The sequence below is a fragment of the Echeneis naucrates genome, chromosome 18, assembly GCF_900963305.1.
Source record: "Echeneis naucrates chromosome 18, fEcheNa1.1, whole genome shotgun sequence".
NCBI lineage: Eukaryota > Metazoa > Chordata > Actinopteri > Carangiformes > Echeneidae > Echeneis > Echeneis naucrates.
The window spans coordinates 2,145,415-2,163,646 of record NC_042528.1 but is presented as its reverse complement, the minus strand read 5'-3'; the positions used below and the strand labels follow the sequence as shown (position 1 = coordinate 2,163,646).

At 42.9% G+C, this 18,232-nt stretch overlaps 1 protein-coding gene across 6 annotated transcripts in view; it reads right to left on the bottom strand.

Annotated features, from left to right (window-relative positions):
* htr2cl1 (5-hydroxytryptamine (serotonin) receptor 2C, G protein-coupled-like 1) overlaps window positions 1-18,232 on the bottom strand; it is a 122,644-nt gene that overhangs the window by 56,331 nt on the left and 48,081 nt on the right. For 5 of the 6 annotated variants that reach the window (XM_029526754.1, XM_029526757.1, XM_029526756.1 and 2 more), the window contains one exon: window positions 13,627-13,728. The gene's annotated coding sequence lies outside the window, so the exon portion shown is untranslated. Of the gene's footprint in view, window positions 1-13,626; window positions 13,729-14,490; window positions 14,555-18,232 lie in introns of those variants that run through there. The other variant, XM_029526759.1, reaches the window with a different exon arrangement.

The following is an 18,232-nucleotide window of genomic DNA, read 5'->3' as shown; positions in this document are numbered from 1 at the left end:
GAGTGTCACTTGTACTTTTCTATTAGACTGCACGGGTTTTCAGTGCAGAGAGTTTATTTTTCAGAGCGATACGGAGGAGTCCGAGGGCACAGGAGCACCGCTCAGCTTCTTCTTTCTAAAAGCGTGTAATGTTGAGGTGACAACTTGAAGGAGCAGAACAAGGAGGGTTAGGTCAGTCAGCTCGGAGAAACGAAGCAAAGAGTGGATTTACAAAAACTGAATTTTTATCTGGTAGCAAAGAAGGAAGGATTGTTTTGCTTCATATTTTGCTGTGAAAACCTGCATTTCCATTAATAAATACCCAGAATGAGACGCTTTTGAAGAGGAAGCTGTGAAATGTTTCTTCCACGTTTACCACACGTTAGTCTTTACGGGGAAAGTCTGACTCCATCTTATGTAACGACACAGTTAATGGCGTTTTTCCATAGCAGAGTCCAGACACTGCCACTCCTCTCCCTTTAATCCAACCAATTCTCCCATTCATCCAAGGTTTGGATAATTTGGTTCTTAGACTATTTATTTCTATCACAGCTGAAGTTTCCACCATTTATTTCTTCCCTCTCCTCGTTGCTCCTCTCCTTCATCCATCATCGCCTCACCTCCTCCTCTCGTCATCACTCCATTTATCGCCCTCACCCGCTCGAGCCATTCACTGGCTCCCTCGCTCATTCACTCCTCTCTGAATTATAGCGTCGTTATAATTCCCTCCGTGTGCTCGAGCTTCATTCGCCGTGCCTCTTCTCCTTGGTTGTGCGTCTCACAGCCGTATTGCCTGTTACTCACTTCAGTCATAAGATTTGTATGTTCTCATCACGAAGTTTTCTTTTTTTAAATCACAATCTGAGCTGAATATCGCAAAACATATGGCGCAATAAATGCAAATCAGAAACGCACACATTGCTTCTCTACATTAGCTAATTGGCTCCACCATCCATCTCTCTCTCTGATGCTTTGCATCATTCATCTACCTTTTCGAAACACTTTCATCCATCTCGCCTCGTTTTTCATTTTCATTCCCCATCCAGGCATATTTCCTGATTCTCCTCCAAAAGAATCTGCTCCCTTTGTTTTTTTGCCACCCATTTCCAATTAAATCCTCTGGTTGACATGTTTTGTATCAAGCTTTCGATGCTAATGTCGAATTTATTTACAAAGCATATTAAAAAAAATATATAAAAAAACCCCCACTGTTTAAAAGTGCTGTATGTTCCACCAAAACATTCCATACAAAAATAAAAGCATTCACAAATATACACCAAGCACGCATAAATGAGCTCTCCCGTCATCTTTATCTGTCTTAGTACTGATCTTTGACTTTGACACTAAACACCCGATTAAATAAATCTGTGAGCTAACAGAGCTAACCGGCGGTGTTCAGCAGTACAATTGAAAATCTTGAGATGGCAATGCTGGAATAACAGGAAAGGACAAACCAGGAAAAAAGCACGAAAGAAGTCTTGTTTTCAAAACAAATGAGATTAATTATTTACAGCCGGTCAATAAAAGCTGAATCACAAATCTGAGCTCCGACAATTTATAGTGAGAAAACAGCTGCTGTGATAAAATGTGCACCTTACAAACGGCCTAACAGCACCAACTCAGTCTGGTCAGAGGACGATAACGTTAATCCCTGCTGGAACAAACGCGTGTTGTCCAGAGAGGAGGCCGAAATGATGGTGACGGTGGTGTGTTTGCTGCAGGTTACTTCTGATCCACTTTGGTTTTCAGTTTTCAGATCGCTGTCACAAAGGTGTCCCCGTGTGCGTTTGGCTCCGAGGCATTTTTGGACAGTGTGAGTCTGAGGGGGGACACAGAGCCTGTCTGATGGAATGAAACTGAGGATGACTCATCCGTTGATCATCTGGTTGACAGTATCAAAGCGTTTCCGCCCCTCTGCAGAAAATATCCCAGCCAGCAGGTGGATATGATGGAGATACTCAGATTAACCACAAATGAGAAGAATGCCTTCCCTACTGTCGTACGCTCACAGACAATGTCATTCTCTCGTGTCCAAGTTGTGCGTTTGTGTGCCTTTGAGCGAGAGAGCAGGACAAACACATTCCTGATTCTCTCAGATTGGATTTGACCGTCCTTATCAACGGCAGCACGGAGTGAAATGGGAGAGAGTGTTTCCTCACCGAGACTGATGGAAAAACACAATCAATCAAAACACACACACACACACACACACACACGGGAGGGGTGGCTGAGCCACCACTTCACTACACAACTTGGACTTGTGTCTGCTGTGTGGACATAAGTGATTAAAAGTGTCATTTTATCTTCTCCATGTGCTTTTCTCTCAGCCTCAGTTGGGTCGACCTCTGCTCATTGATAGTCACGATGAAATTACCGGCCTAATTGAAATGAAATCCTACCTGCTGAATTTTTGCCATAATGGGAATTCTGGGGGGTAAATACCCAGAAGAGAAGACAAACACGCACATATCCTCGGGAGGAAATCACAAAGCCTCAAGACACAAAAGCTTACTTTAGACATTTTCACATTTTATGTTTTGTTTTTTTATTTCTATTTACAGCATGCAAAGTTAATTTTAACGGGAATTCTACGTACATCAACTCCAAGTTGACGTGTGTTTGCGTGTGCGTTCACTTTCTTGAAAGTGGCAGTAGAGGGGAGACAGCAGGCATCTGTCTACACAATCATCCTGTTGAGGGTGAGACACACACACACACACACACACACACACACACCCCGGTTAAACCTCACACTTCTGTTTGACGGGTTGAATCTAACAGGAGAAGACTTTCAGTGTGTGTACAGCAAAATATATCCAGACAAGGAAGACACATACATCACCGACACACACACACACACACACACACGCAAAGGGAACAGCGCCCAGGGCCGTTGTGGGAACTTGGGACCGGGAGTGGGACTCGAGAAAAGGCACCAGACTCGCTGATCAGCTCAGACAGCGCTGCTCAGAATATCGACGTTTTTGTACACAGAGATCCCACCGGGTCTGTCAGCCCTGACACACTGCGAGGCTGATATGGACGCTTTCAAATATTAATATTATATTTAATCCACTCATATGGGCAAAGGATTGCTGAGTATTGAGGGAGAAAGATTGCTGTCTGTCTGCTGTAGTCGAGTGAATTTATTTGAACTTCTAATGTTGATCTTTTGAGTACAATGCTCGCTATCACCACCGAAAAGGTCAAAGGTCAAACGCAAAACAGAATAACTTTGGTGGCAGTTGCTTGATTGCACTCTGTGCAGCAAATGAAGTGCAGAGAAGACGACTGGCTCGTGCAGGTTTTCAAAACATAAAAATGATTTCAGGATTCAGCGTCTAGCTCCTGAAGTCGGAGCTGCTTTACTCATTTTACGTTTCAGCGGACACGTGAATTGCTTTTAACGACTTCAAACAAAATGACATCTTGTAATAACTCCCCGCAGGCCTTAATAAAGCTGGTATCGAGCGCAGTTCCTCTTAAATCAGCCAATAATTGGGAGTCTGACTCCGCTGCCGTTATCCAGTGGTAATCTGGAAAACATGCAGCCTGTTGGATGGTAAACTGATAGCAGCTGATGCAATCGGACAGATAATCATGTTCAGGAGGAAAACGGATGAGGACGAGCGAGAACCTGACAAAGAGCAGGTCCATTTCTGATTTCCTCCTCACCACCTTCTTCTGAGCCGTCTGTGTCTGCAGGCGGGCTACTGCAAACAACGCCACAGCGTCGGGAAGGAAAACAATGATTCAGCCAGCTGTGCTTTTGACACCTGCTCTCTGGGTGAGCATTCATGGACTGGACAGGACTGGACAGGACAGAATGACTGCTGTGGGATGTAAAACCTGAAGTGAGCTTGAGTCAAAGGCAGGAAGTCGGCTGAAGCTGAGAAGAAGAAGAAGAAGAAAAAATAAATCAATGAGCAGGAAGGAGGAGGTTGTTATGTGCATAAATCTATTAAAAAAACTAAATATCAACCAAAAAACAAAACAATATCAGCACAACTCCACTTCACAAAGGTTTGCTTCTGCCAAGGCAGTTCATTTCAATCATTAGCTGAGAGGGTTTAAAACACAGAGAACCAGACCATTAAAAGTACATCACGAAATTGCCCCAACAGTTTGGCTGACACATTGTGGTTGGTGTTAAAAATGGCTCCACAGTAACTTCTGTTCTACACCGTTGTTGCTTCCACCCTCTACTTTATTATCTCATAACAAGACATCCATCTCAAGCTCACAAATGCCTGCGGACATAAAAACTTGCAAGGGTTGGGGTTGTGGTAGTAAAAAGGAGCTCCATGAGGGGAAACGGCAAATAGAAAAATTACCAAATAAAAAAAATAAATAAAAAGTCCAGTGAGGATTTAAAAACAACAGAGCATTATAAGCCAAACACATTTCCCGCTCTGTGATTGGTCGTAACTCAGGGACGTTCGTCCGTGCCGGATTTAATAATCTGTCCTGGATAGATCAGAGTGGAGGGGCGACCTTGAGCTTTAACCTTTAGCCAGCACGTCCTCATCAGGCCGTCCTTGAGGAGAAATGAATTTTGTACATCATCTGACGGCAGAAGTGCCGCTCTGCTTCCATTAATCTGCTGGTGACACTTTCTCTTCCGGCTGCTGTTGAGGTCTGAAGTTTGGAGTGACTGACTGACTGCTACTTTGAGAAGACGTTGGCTGTTTAGTTCCATCCCCCTCAATTTCCTTTTCATTCTCTGTCATCTGCCTGATTTACTTCGCCTCTTGCACCCATGCACTTGCTTTTCTTTTCTCATCAGCCGTTGTTGTCTCCCTTTCATTGATTGCTCTCGGGTCTGTCTGACACTTTGCTGCCTTTTGTTTCTAAACTTCAAATCGCTTTTTCCTGTTAACTCCCCCCCACTACCGTGATTTAGTTTATTTCTGAAGATGCTCAGAGCTAATTTAGCACTTTCATGTTAATGAGATTTACTTAATCGCTTTAAATAATTAGTGACCCAAATGTAATTAATCTAACTAAATAAAAAAAAGCAGAACTGGACTAATGATTTATTGCTAGCTTTGTATTGACTGATGGTCAATGAGTTCGCATCCATGTAGAGAGCTAAACGTCAAACATATACTTTGTTCACACACCTTCACTCCATCTCTTTAAATAACCGATCAGCTGAAATTGCCTCAAAAAGAAAAATTTTAAATCTTTTTTTATTCTTGCCACATCTGCGAAAGGATGCCGCTTTTGTCTTCATGGATCACAAACTGAAAACCTTAAAGCTGCGAAGCGGACTGCCAAAGATCTAAATCAGGAGCCACAGTCTTTCCTAAGCTCTTACAGATACTGTCTGAGCGTTTGCATCATCCTGGCTGGAGGCCAGATGTGGAGGAGATTTAACTGGTGGAGATATTAGCCGGCTGTGCTCTGTCAGGCCTTCTCAATCAATTCTGGAGGAGTGGAAAAAAATGATGTGGAAGACACGGAGGCATGGATGCACAAATGTTCTTTTCCAGTAATTCCCCCGCCGCTGAAAACAGCAACATGGTCCCTTTTCTTGTTTTTGTGCCCCTGCACCAGAAAGACTCCGTCCATCTGTCTCATTACTGCAACAGTTCATTCCCCTGAATCTAAAAGATGGAGGAAAAGTACGACTACACAAAACTAATTTCAGACAACTTCACTCAGCAATTATCACAAATGGTTTAGATCTATAACCCAAAACTACTCAGCAATTCCAGTTTTTCAGTGTTTTTGCATGAAGTGCAGATGCATAATGTGGTCAGTTTCCTTTATCAGATTTAAATTCTTATAGAATATCAACACATCCTAAAAATGCTAAATTTAACTCTCAAAAATGAAACTTGTCAAAAATCTGACAATTAAGACAATACACAAAAAATGATCACGTCACAGCTGTAATCCACAAAGGGCCCAAAGCTAAGGATTTACTTATCACCCTGAAATCAACCTATCCCAGACATGGCAACACTTTATTTAGTCTTTCCGAAGAGTCTCAGCAGACGAGGAAATCAACACAAACCCCAACTACGCTGACAAATCTGTGAATGACAATGGGTGTGACATCATCGAGGGTTAAGTAGCTGTAGCTTAATGGACTCAGCTAAGATGCCTTCATAGAGCGGGAAGGCGGTGCTACACATCGCCTGGCTGGCACTGACTCGGCCGTTGAGAATGTGAAAGTGTCTGCGCGTGTGTCAAACAGCAGACGGATCCCCAAAGAGACGATGTTTGTGGACCACTTCTTAGGAAGAGGAGGAAGGTGAGCGGAATATTGAGCGAGAGAAGTAAAAAGGCAGAGGATGAAGGAAGGAGGAGAAAGATAGTAACAATCAAGGGACCAATGTGAAGGAGGAATAAAGAAGAAATGAATGAACGATGGAGGGCGGAAAAAAATTATAAACGAGTGTAAGAGAAGAAAAGGCGGGGAGGAAGCATTCAAGGAGAAAAGGACAGAAGACGAGGATACACAGGAGGACAGGAAGGGAAAGGAAAGAACACGAGAGGAATCTGTAACCTTCACACATAAACACCACAGAAGAAGAAATCCAGTCATACGACGTGATTGAATTTATGGGACGAGCTCATCTACATTTTAAACTTGTGTCATTTGTCAAAACATAAGGGAATTGTGGGAAGTCTAACAACACTGACACACACTGCCGACGTGCCGGGAACCCGCCGGGCATACGGGGACGGCGTTGTGTGGCGAGGTGTAAAAGTGTGTTGACTTTTCTGTCATGGCTGCCTCATTAAATGACAGTATTGTGACTCGCTTTCCAGCGTGCGTTTGTGTGTCTGTAAAACACACACCAATTTCTGGTGGCCCGCGAGCCTCGAAGCATAAATGAGAGAAACTCTGAGGGGACTCGGCTGCAGGGCGGCCTGGGAATTACACAGCGCCGCCACGCATCAGGTAACGTCACGTCCGGTCATTCCAAAAGGGAATCCATGTTTTTGTTTTGTTTTCACCTTTCGTTGTTTCGCATCCAAACATGAGCACGTTGTTGAAAATGTTGCAGACATGTCAGATAATCATCAGTGACTATGAGGCTCTAAATACGGTAAATATCAGGTCCTACTTTTCCTGCACCATCTCCCTCCACACCACACGTTTCCCTTTGTAACCCAAACATTCCTCCACTTCGGCGTCCGTCTCCGGAGGCGGTCTGAAAAGCAGATCAGACAGGATAGAAACGATGTAATAACTAAAGTTAAAGAGGTGAACATGGATGAGAAAAGCTGAGAGCCGCCGAGCACGCCCAGGGAAATCTACGAGGAGCCGTATGGGACACAATTCACACTTAACCTTCACACTTGCGTATGATTTCAAAAGGACGCTCTGGGGAGCAGCAGCAACACTGTGCAGTTGGTGAAGATTACCTCAGATTTTGGATCAAAAAATCGTGGTGGGGAAAGAACACCGAGCGCCTGGCGTTAACTGTTTTCATGAGATTACAGGAATTTCTCTGACTTGCTGATTGAAAAAAGAAGAAATGCATCATTGAAAATGTTACAGCATCAACGAACCTCAGTCGGCTTTGGGAAGCAGTCAGGCGGTAAAAGAATATATTTTATGTTAATGAATATGGAGCATATTGAACGATATGGTTCCGATGAAGATGTGGAAAACTGTTCGATCTGATTTAACACAGATCGAGTTCACGGTGATTATCAATTAAACTGGACTTGACTGAAGAAGTACTGTAGTAATATGGGCCATCAGGACTCCGCCGTAATGCCATCACAGATTTTATAACTTGGACTTTAGACGTGATAGGAAAATAAATGAAATGTTTCAGAAACTAAACCTGCAAAAATAAAGGAACTAAAGCGTGGACAGTTGAGCATGAACATCTCATGGAAAGACACGCCTGTTTATGGGTTTTAATCCGGACGTTAATTACATATGCATTCATAATCTAGAGATTATACACTGTGGGTCAGATTATAAACGTACCCGTTAACCTTTGGATATTCATTTTCAGACAGAGACAGCTGTACATTATCTGATCTCCACAACGACACTGCACATGAGCTTCATGCTGCTTTCAGAAAACAAATATTTCTATTTTATCCAATAACAAACGGCTGTATGTCTCATGTCTGATTTACCTCCAGCCCCACTTTCCTTTTCGCTCCTTCTTTGTTTCAAATGTTCTAATCACACCACAGCTTGTTTACTTTACTCTCCTGAAGATAAACCACCTTAAAGCTCCTGAAGTCTATCAACCTGGTCAAGGTCTCTGATAAAATGACTGTATAGTTGGTGCTCTGCATTCCTGTAGCCAAAAGGTCGCACCAGCTATGAGAAAACCTTTCATTTATTTCTGCTAAATATTCAGCGATAATGACACAGAACTGAAAGATGCATGAGTGAGTAAAGGTTTGATAATACTTACAGGAGACGGGGCTGACCTGGGATGGAAAAAAATGCTTTGATATGACGTCGGAGGATCAGGACAAAGAATAATTCAATTACTTTAGCTGGGTTTTTATGCAAGTGCACCTGCCAAGGAGATGTTCAGGGGGTTCATCCACAAGAAGCTTCAGAGAATTGTGAGATTATATTTGGCCTCAAAGTTTTGCTTTTCAGCCACTTAAAATCAGCTGCATGTGGTCAAAACGAAAACTGTTTGTAGAGCATGTCTGTAGTTCCACAGCAGTGTGGAGAGCGATAGTCTGCCAAGTTAAAGGGCTTCATTGGATGATGGCAGAAAGAAGGAGCCAGAAAAACCCTGTGATGAAACATTTAGCTGATTAAATATTCTGGAGGAAGGAAAGGAAAAATAGAAAACTCCTTCCAGGATGATAAAAGGTGCCACGCTGGCTGTATGACAGAGGAAATATCAACGTTAACACAGTGGAAAACAAAGAAAAGTGAAAAGGCTCAGAGCTTTCCTTTCTCTCCTCAATGCGGTGAATTATCACCGATGATTGAATCTTTACTACCAGCATCATACGTGCAGATGTTTCTTAATCTGAGCGCAGTGGAGGTTTTATTCTTGGGAGGCTTACATTTACAGACATGACCATTTAAACCATCTGACGGGGTAAAATCTTGAGCACTGCAAACGTTATTTTTATCTGTCAAAGGTGTACTTGAACCATAAAGCGGATTAAGCCCACCGCTGTCCTAAACCGTCATCTGGATGCTGTGAATTTAACACCCAACCTGATGTTAGCAGGGAAACTGAAGCCCATCTGCTTGTTGACAAGCAACAGGATTCATTAAAAAAAAAAAAAAAAAAAAACATACACAACAACATCATTGTCTAATGCATACAAACCAGACAGCTACAGCTCATGAAGTGCTCTTTCCATTCGCAGCTAAGAGCGACCGGACAGTTTTCATTAAAAATTAGCATTTGGTGAAAGTACGGCTCCTATTTTCATCCATTCTGAAGTTGTTTTTCCTTTTTTTTTGGACTCTCAAAATAAAAATGGTTTGAATAAATTATGAACCTCTAAATGTCCAGAAAAAGCACACGTTTGAGACTTGAAATCCCAAATTTTCCCGCACACACACAAAACTATTACGAGAAAGATACAATCAGACCCTAACATACAGCTACTGGGGCTGACCCACAATCAGTGAAGTCGCCCCTCCTGACAGATCTCTGGTCAACTCTGTAAGCCGGGAATGGTTGCTGCTGCTACTTCGCAGGAATCATTCTCACTTAAATCTTCCAATAGTCAGACTGAAGCAATTCAGCCAAATCAAATCCTCGTCGAAGAAAGAACGAAAACAATGGCCCAAACCGTACAAACTCTTACTTTATGTCACTCAAAGACATTCGTGATGTTGTACTTGGCAAAGGAGAAGGGAGTAGTGAGAGCGAGAAGGTCAAATATTATTTTTATGTCGCCCTTTTCTGGACCTTGGAACAATCCCAGTGTCAGAAATGTACCTGCAGGGAAGGCGGGCTTCGGATGACGGTCGATGATGCGTAAGCTGACGCACAAGCCCGCCTCCAACTTTTAAACTTAAGCGCCCATTAAAAAAAAAAGTTGTCCTCACAAAGCTACAAGAGCAGGAACACACACACACTCCTTATTACTCCTCCTGCTTATTTTTGCGCCGGCACAATCAGATTACTGAATGCATGTCAGAAGAGCGGCATACAATCACAGTCCATTTCATCCGCTGAAATACTGGGCTCCCCCTTGAAATCCATTTTCCTCTTTGCACTCCGATCTCATCCACTGCAGTTATTGTTCTGCCCCGCGTTGCCATTCGGATTCTTTTCTTATGGATTGTTTACTCATTTCAAATGGAGCAGAACACACAGTTACACTGCTGATGTATAATATGCATACATATTTCAAGGCTGCTGACCCACGTCGATCAGAGGTGGGACGGATAGATGTGGCATTTCGAAAATGGGGAAGCAAAGTGAGCATGTGTCTGTATGAGACGGAGGGGCATGTTTATGTTCACGTCCAACCGTCCGCCGCCGTTTGTTTAAAGTCAGCTCCAACATCCCCAGAGCCTCAGGACCTTTTCGTCTGTCTGCAAAAACAACCTGCCATCACAAATGAAACTGCCCGTCCAAAATGTCATGTCACCTGTCTGTCCTGGCAGCTCGAGCGTGAAAGAATTTTGTGTAAAGAGAGTGAAAGATAAGATTATTTCACGTGTCATTGATGGTAAATGATTCAGGTGTGCTGATGGATGAAATATGCAGAGTGGAACCACCCCCCCCCAAAAAAAACAAAAACAAAACAAACAAATCAGCGTCAGTTTCATGGTGAGAATTTCAGTCACTGCTCATGTTGGATGAACAGAACGGGAATGTGGAGATGGAGGAGTGAAAATCGTTTGATGACAGAGCTCGAGCCTCGGCAGCGTGACGGACATGTGAAACCAGCAAAATGAAGCCAGGCTGGAGGAGACGAGGAGAAACAGACCATGACTATCGCTTTGCTTGATTCTTCCTCCAGATATTTCTTTCCATTTTCATGCCAATAAAACACTGAAGTGAATTTCTACTTGAAAGGACGAGAGAGAGACTGAGCCACAATGTTTGTTTCAGACTGCCTCTGTTGTTGTGTTGCACTTCCTGGTGATGCTGTAACACAACTGTTCCTCCACAACGCCTCCGAGGGGACACATGCTCCAACATCCCATCGTGGGGGCAAAACGGCCCCTGTTACTAAAAATATTTGCACTCAGTGTGCATTTGGATGAACGCCTCCACCAAGTGAATGGGCACTTGTGGCTCCATCTCTTGGGGGGGGGTAACACAACCAAGCTGCTTTTTTTATCTTGCAGATTATGTCATCAAAAAAAAAAAAAAAGGTGTAAACAAAACAACAACTTAAAATTAAAATCTGGTCACAAAATGACCTAATTGCTTTAATCCTTCCCTGGAGACAGGTGAGGTAGCAGGACGTGAATTGAGTAGAGCCACACACACACACACACACACACACACACACTAAGAGGCATGCATATACACACACATTGAAACACACTGGATGATTTAATTCGCAGTTTGGTGCAGCTATTTGCTGCCGAGCTCGGAGGAGACGCAGAAGAGCGTCAGCAGAGCCACACCCTCTGTGAAAGAAACCCAGCAGCACACACTCAGACAAGAACACACCCTCTGAACAACCCACACACACACACACACACACACACACACACACACACACACACACACTTCTTTACCCTTATATTTTCTAGTCCAAACCAAAACGACAGAACCGGAAATAAAAAGAATCCTGCTCCCTTCTAACGCAGATAATTCTGGATCTGTTTGATTTCACATTAACACGATTCGACATTTCCAGCACCTGAGCATGATTTTGTTTAAATCAGATTTCACCTCACGAAAATATTTTCAAACAATCTTTAAAAACAAACAAAGTGGCCTGAATCACTTGCTGCGGCTGATTTTCGACGGCGAGGTGCGTAAAAACGCAGCTCCGGCTCTCCACAGCTTCAATCACCTGCAGCTACATGATTCAGTCAGGTTTGCACAGTGAAACACACAAACACACACACACAAAATGTGTGTCTTCCTCCACCCGTTGTTCACTTGCACAAGCTCGTTGTGTGTCCGGGCCTGATTGACTGGATTCCCTTCAAAGTTTCGTCTAATCCAAAACGTGCTCCACGCGCATTTCTGATTGCGGTGTCTCAACAAAACAAACAACTTCCACTTTACATTTCAACACACACACACACACACACACACAGACACACACCATGAATGAACAGCTGTGACCTCCACCAGCGGACAGACCTGCCGAGGGCGCACGGACGTTTCTCCCATTTCCGAGCCGGACGTGTCCACTCACCCGTGAGGACGTCGGATCGTTCCACCTGCGTTTTTTTTTTTTTTTTGGTGTGGGGGGGTTATCTCTCCGTATTATAGCCACATCCTTCTCCTTCTTCTCCTCCTCGTCTCTCTGGTTTACAGTATGTCCATGTCTTCTCCTCAGCTGGGGGAGTCTCCTCTTCGGTTTTATCTGCTGAGCGGAACAAAATCAGAAACCCGGAGTAATGTAGGTGTGGATTCAGCTCCGTTTCTGCTGAAGATGGTGTTTTTTCTCTATTTTATCTTTTGGGTTTGTCCCGGACACGTTCTGCGGTCCATTCTGCTCCGGAGCGCACCGAGACGCGTCCTGCACCAACACTGGAGATTAAAATAAAAAATAAAGAGTCGTCCTCCAAGTTCAAGAGCCAAAAAAAAAAACAACAACAACAACAAAGAAAACCAAACACAAGAGCATCTGCCTTCATTCAGTCATGCTGGAAGATCCGTCTCCTTAAAGTTTTATACAGCAAAGACCGGAGAGGAGGCTCAGATGAGAGGATGATAAAGGAGCTGAAGGAGGGGGGGGAGGGAGAGAGAGAGAGAGAGAGAGAGAGAGGATGAGGAGGGAGGGAGGGAGGAAGGAGGGAGACTGCAGACTCCGACTCGCTTCACTGACCACGAGTTGCCTCTGTGGTGAAATCCCCCCAACTCGGCTCAGATTCAAACAAGCTCTTGCAAATTTTTGAATCATTAAGCCCCAAAAAACAAAAACAAAAACCAGCTACACCACAGAGGGCTGCATGAAGGTTTCCTCTTGTTGTATTATTATTATTATTTTATTGAAATAAGGGCTCAGAGGCTAAAACAGCCACTCCTCAGACATCAAATCATCATCATCTCCGAGACAATTAATGTCTGCATGAATCATTCTCACCTGAAAGACCAGAGGGTGTATCTGAATTAAAAATGTCACAGCCATCTCTGCGTCAGACGTCATCTTAAAACTCAGTGTTCACACCCAAACCAAATAAGTGACCGTTCAAACATGAGAAATCAGAAATCAGGGCACAACAGTCAGCACAGAAAGCAAGAAGCCCGAGGAGGCATTTCGAGATTTAAAAGAAAGACATTGATCTCCCTATTGATAAAGACTTAAAATCAATGAAAAGTATAAAAAGGTGGGACCTTTAAGAACGTAAATACAACCTGAAACCGAAGCAGCTTCTCCCAGCTGACCTGCCAAACTACCTTTTTCATCACTCTCACTCGCTCACCAGCTTCATGGCATCGTTGCTTGAAACCTTGTGAGGAAGCGCCCTCACAAGGTGAAAGGCCCAACTGAAGCTTTTCATCCTTTAGCAGGGAGGACGTGCCTTCTTACCTCGCCGTCCACGTCCTGACGGGTCTGAGCCTCTTCACACAGCAGCTGGATCAACTCTTAAACCGTCCCGTCATGCAGAACTGGTCCAAATGTTTGTGTGACCTAAAAATAAATGACACACACACACAGATCAGACAGAGCTAGAATGGAAATTCAAGTCAGAGCTGCATGTCAGAAGTTGGCCAAGTCTGAAGCATCAGGAGAACAGAAACTCAAGCAGCACGATTTTCCTTTTTTAAAAATAAATGAATCAATCCAATTCAAGTCGCAGCATCTCTATGTCACTTAATGTCGTTTTAAAAACTTAGCTGTGTGTTTTCGAACAGTGTGGGTGAGACCTCGTTCATGCTGGTGTCACAAAGCTGTGACACTGACACAGCCAAGCCAAAGAATAAATAAAAGTACAAATCTATATTTCTTTGAATAGCTCAGAACATCTCTGGCTCTGCCCTCAAGAAATGTTTGAATAACTAAGACTAATCTGCAGTCTGTTAACTTCCCCTGGATAAATAAAGGTTTAATCATATCGTCGCCTGCAGTGTAGCTGGTTTCATTTTCACTGGCTGGGGACCAGACCGAAAAGAAATATTCACGGCGCTTGATCACAGCTGATTGCTGATAACAGAATCAGGAGCAGAAGCGCTTGTTTCAAAGTAAATGGTTTAAATATCTATGATGCTTCAGTTCCCATGTATTACTACTCCGTTGTTAACTTCATTTTTTGCAAAGAATCAATATCAATCTCAACCCTCTGAAGTGGGGAAACAAACATTTGCCTGTTTAAAGCAATTCAAGGCATCTCAGTCATTTTGGCCCAGAGAGCTTCTTAAAGTATTTATTTAGGTGACCTGTGAGCGACTTCACCTTCGATTGATCAGCTGCATCTCCTGTCTATTCGCTCTGATTTCCCCTTGGACCCCCGATGACCTTATGCCCTTTTGTCTCTGCCAACACAAATGCAAAAAAATAGCAATCACTCAGACTAGTTTAAAGGCAACACTGAGATAGCTTTTAGGTTGAACAACCCCATTAAACAGGCCATTAAAACCCAAAATAATGACTTTTTTGGGGGGGGGGGATAAAGGCTCTAAAATGGCACCATAATCCCATAATGCTTAGCAAACCTCTGGGATGCATCACCGCCATAAAAAGAAAGAAAGGTGACTGTCTGGAGTTGTTCCTGGACGCTGAATGCATTAACCAAACTTGCAAAGAGATTATATTTCTCTTTTTGTGAGATAATGTTGCTGCGTTCTCCTTAACGCCTGAAAGGCAACGCGTTATAGACATGAAACATGAGCATGACAGATTTATACAGTTTAATCAATATTTACAAATGCTCTGCATTATACATGACAGCAGGATGACCACTGTCACTGAATATTTCATAGCAAGCACATTTATTATGTCGTTGCATGGACTTCTTCATGGACTGTGGGTGTGAAAAGGGAACATGGACTGATAAAAAGATAACAATTTTTCCTAAAAAAAATAAAAAAAAAATAAAATCATTGCATACAAATTTTGTCTTCAAAAAAAAAAAAAAAAAAAAAGAAGGTGGTGGTTAAGTTTTAAAACGAATCCTGCTGCAGGTACCATATGAAAATGTCTGCAAGTGTCATTTCCTTGAAATGAAATGCTAAATTACACCTCTTAAACAAAGAGCTCTGGCTTCTTCAGTATCAGCAGCATCTCCTTCAGAGCCACGATGATTTCACCGCCTCTCTCTCTGATGATATCCCCTTTGTTTTGATCAAGCAGAGCACCTTGGATTTGGTCTACACTGATTAGAGATTCAAAGTCAAATTATTCTTAATAAATTCTAGACTCAACAAAGAACAGCTTTGTGAATTTAAAACTGTAGAAAAAAAGGTTAAAAATCTGCTTTTAGCATTCTGGTGGCACCAACAAAGTCAATATGGAATTTAGATATCTGAACTTTGAGAAAATGTGTCCCACTTGAAGGGTTTAATGGGAATGAGGGCTTCAAGGGTAGAATTAATTATGTTAAATTTCATGTCAATCAATCCCTAACCCTAACCCAACAATCTAGATATTTCACAGAAAAATGTAAATAATTAATGCAAATTAAAACAACAAAATATGAACGTAGGAGTTCAACCTGTTGTACTATATTTTCTCTGGCAAAGCTTTTTGTGTCCACTGAGGATTATCTGAGCATACAAAGAAAAGCAGAAACGTAAAAACAGATCTGAAGGAAGAGGAAGCACAGAGCCAGGTCAAAACAAAGGTCAGCCTCAAAGCCACCTGAGGGAAATACAATCACGCAAGACGAAACAAAAACAGAAAAAGGTAACGTCATTTTCACAGCTCCGTCTCATTCTCCCTGAGAGGAACAGACAACGTTCACACAGATCCAAAGAAATGCTCATTTCGCAGTTGAAACGTGTCCAAATGTTATCTCTACTTTGTTATGAGTCCGTCCTTTGCTGCTCTGTGATTGCTGCATCTGAAGGCTCCCTCTAAGTACATTTCTCTTGACATAAGTGGCCGAGAATAAAAGCGGCATTAGTGGAGGTCAATGGCTGATGCAGAGGCCGCTAATGTGTCTGATGGGGAAACCGGAGAGAATAAAAAAATGACACGAAGGCCTGCCTGTGTGGAGGTGATGCACCTCAGCAGAGACCTCCTTCTTTTCTTATTCTGCCAAAGAACGGTTTAAGCTCTGAATCACAAGCAGATGGAGAAGTCTGGAAGATTTAAGGGTATGAAGGGAACACTTCCTGTCTGCTGTTCAAACGATCTCACCTGATGAAATGACTTATTTCAATCCCTTTTTTATTCTAGATGTTCGACAAGCTTCCGTCCTGAACCACCTTCGTCCCAAAGAGGGAACGCTGATGAGCTCTATTCGCAGCACACTCCAAAGGGGGCTTCAGCTTTGAGCATCATTGTTTTGTCTATCCACCCGCTGACTTTTCGCTCTGCTCGAGGTCATCATGACACCAGAGTCCCATTTTGTCTCGAAGGAGAATTTCAATTGAAAGTGTCACCAAATTCCCCACACAGTGCAAACAATGAGATCAAGATGACTTTGGGTTGAATTATTGGTCTTCTTTGGAATACTTGTAAGCATAATCAATCACGTTAGAGCAGCACAGATCGGCCTGGGCTCACCTTTAATGTTCCTGCACAAAACATGAGACAGTCCGAGGAGACACAGGGCAGGTGGTGAAGACAGAGTGTTTAATTATCCGGTCCAAAGTGGCAGACAAGGCGAGCAAATCCAGTCAGGGGGGAAAAAATACAAAAACCAAGATCCTGATAGAGTTAAAAACCGGCAAACAAAGTCTGGAGAGCAGGAACACAGACTGACAACTAACAAGGTGCAGGTGTGTGGGAAGAACAGGAAGTGACATCAGACACTGTGAACAAGGACCGAGACTACAAAATAAAACAGGAAGTGGACACACAGCGCCTTTGATGCTGATTTTTGACTTGTCAGACTTCAGAGTCCATGTTTTAAAAACATTCATGGTGAAGTGAGAGAGAGAGCAAGATAAAAAATGAGAAGGACTCACAGACGTCACTGCGTGTGTGGCTAAGTGACCTCCTCTGTGAGAGTCAGTGTGTGTTTCATTTTATTTATCTATACATCGAAAAGCAAACTAACTAGTGATGCAGATTTTTTTCTCCTAAATAGCCGATAAAAAGTCTGGTTTATATGTTTCACCAGGCTGAAGGCTTTTCTCAGCATTCCCCATTTTGCAGCAGTTTTATTCGCACACGGTCTCCTGCAGGCTAGAAACGTTTCATTTCGTCACTTATGAGACTTTTAAGCTGTGTGGTTGGCAGCACGATACATCTCGCAGACTTAATATCCACATCCTGAAAAACATGGTGACAAAAACCTCCAGTAAAGAGCATCAACTCTTACTTTAACGTAACTTTTACTATCAGAGAAGTCACCTTCGTTCTCAAGGTTCACAACTCTAATCTAACTTTTTTCCACTTTCCTTCATCTTTTCTTTCAGCCAAATCATCCAACTTAACAGCAGGTAATCAAGAAGAATGAGACGGAGAGGAGATAAACTGTGGAGATAAATGTTTTCTTTCTGTTGAGGAGGGAAAGGCTCAGTAATTCATCCATCTGGTTGTGGCTTGAGATCACAAATCACTTAATAAAGAGTATTTTTTATTAGTGATGAAGCCATTTTGCCCCTCAGGTCGCTGACCTGTAGGTAAATGTTCACGTTCTACATCCGTCAGCAAGCTCGCAAAGGTCACAACCGCCGGCATGTCAGACATGGAAGAACGGGAAGTCGTGAGAGGTGGCCTTAGGAATTTGAATTTTAAGTTTCAAAAAAAACTTTTGGGGTTTTCGTTTGCCTCCTTCATTTTCCTGTGCTGCTGCTGTCGCATACAATCATGACAGAAGTTTTTTTTTTTATATATAATGAGCAGCCGAACACTCAGATTCCATCTTTCCCTCCGAATAAAGGCCGCGTGTTTCTCCTCTGAGATTTTCTGAAAAAAAAAAGAAAAAGAGAAAGAGAAACTTTGACGTTTCTAAACGAGATGTCTCATTAGGTGATTCCTGCCTCGCAGACGGTTCACAGCCCGCCCCATTAAGCGTCTCCTGCAG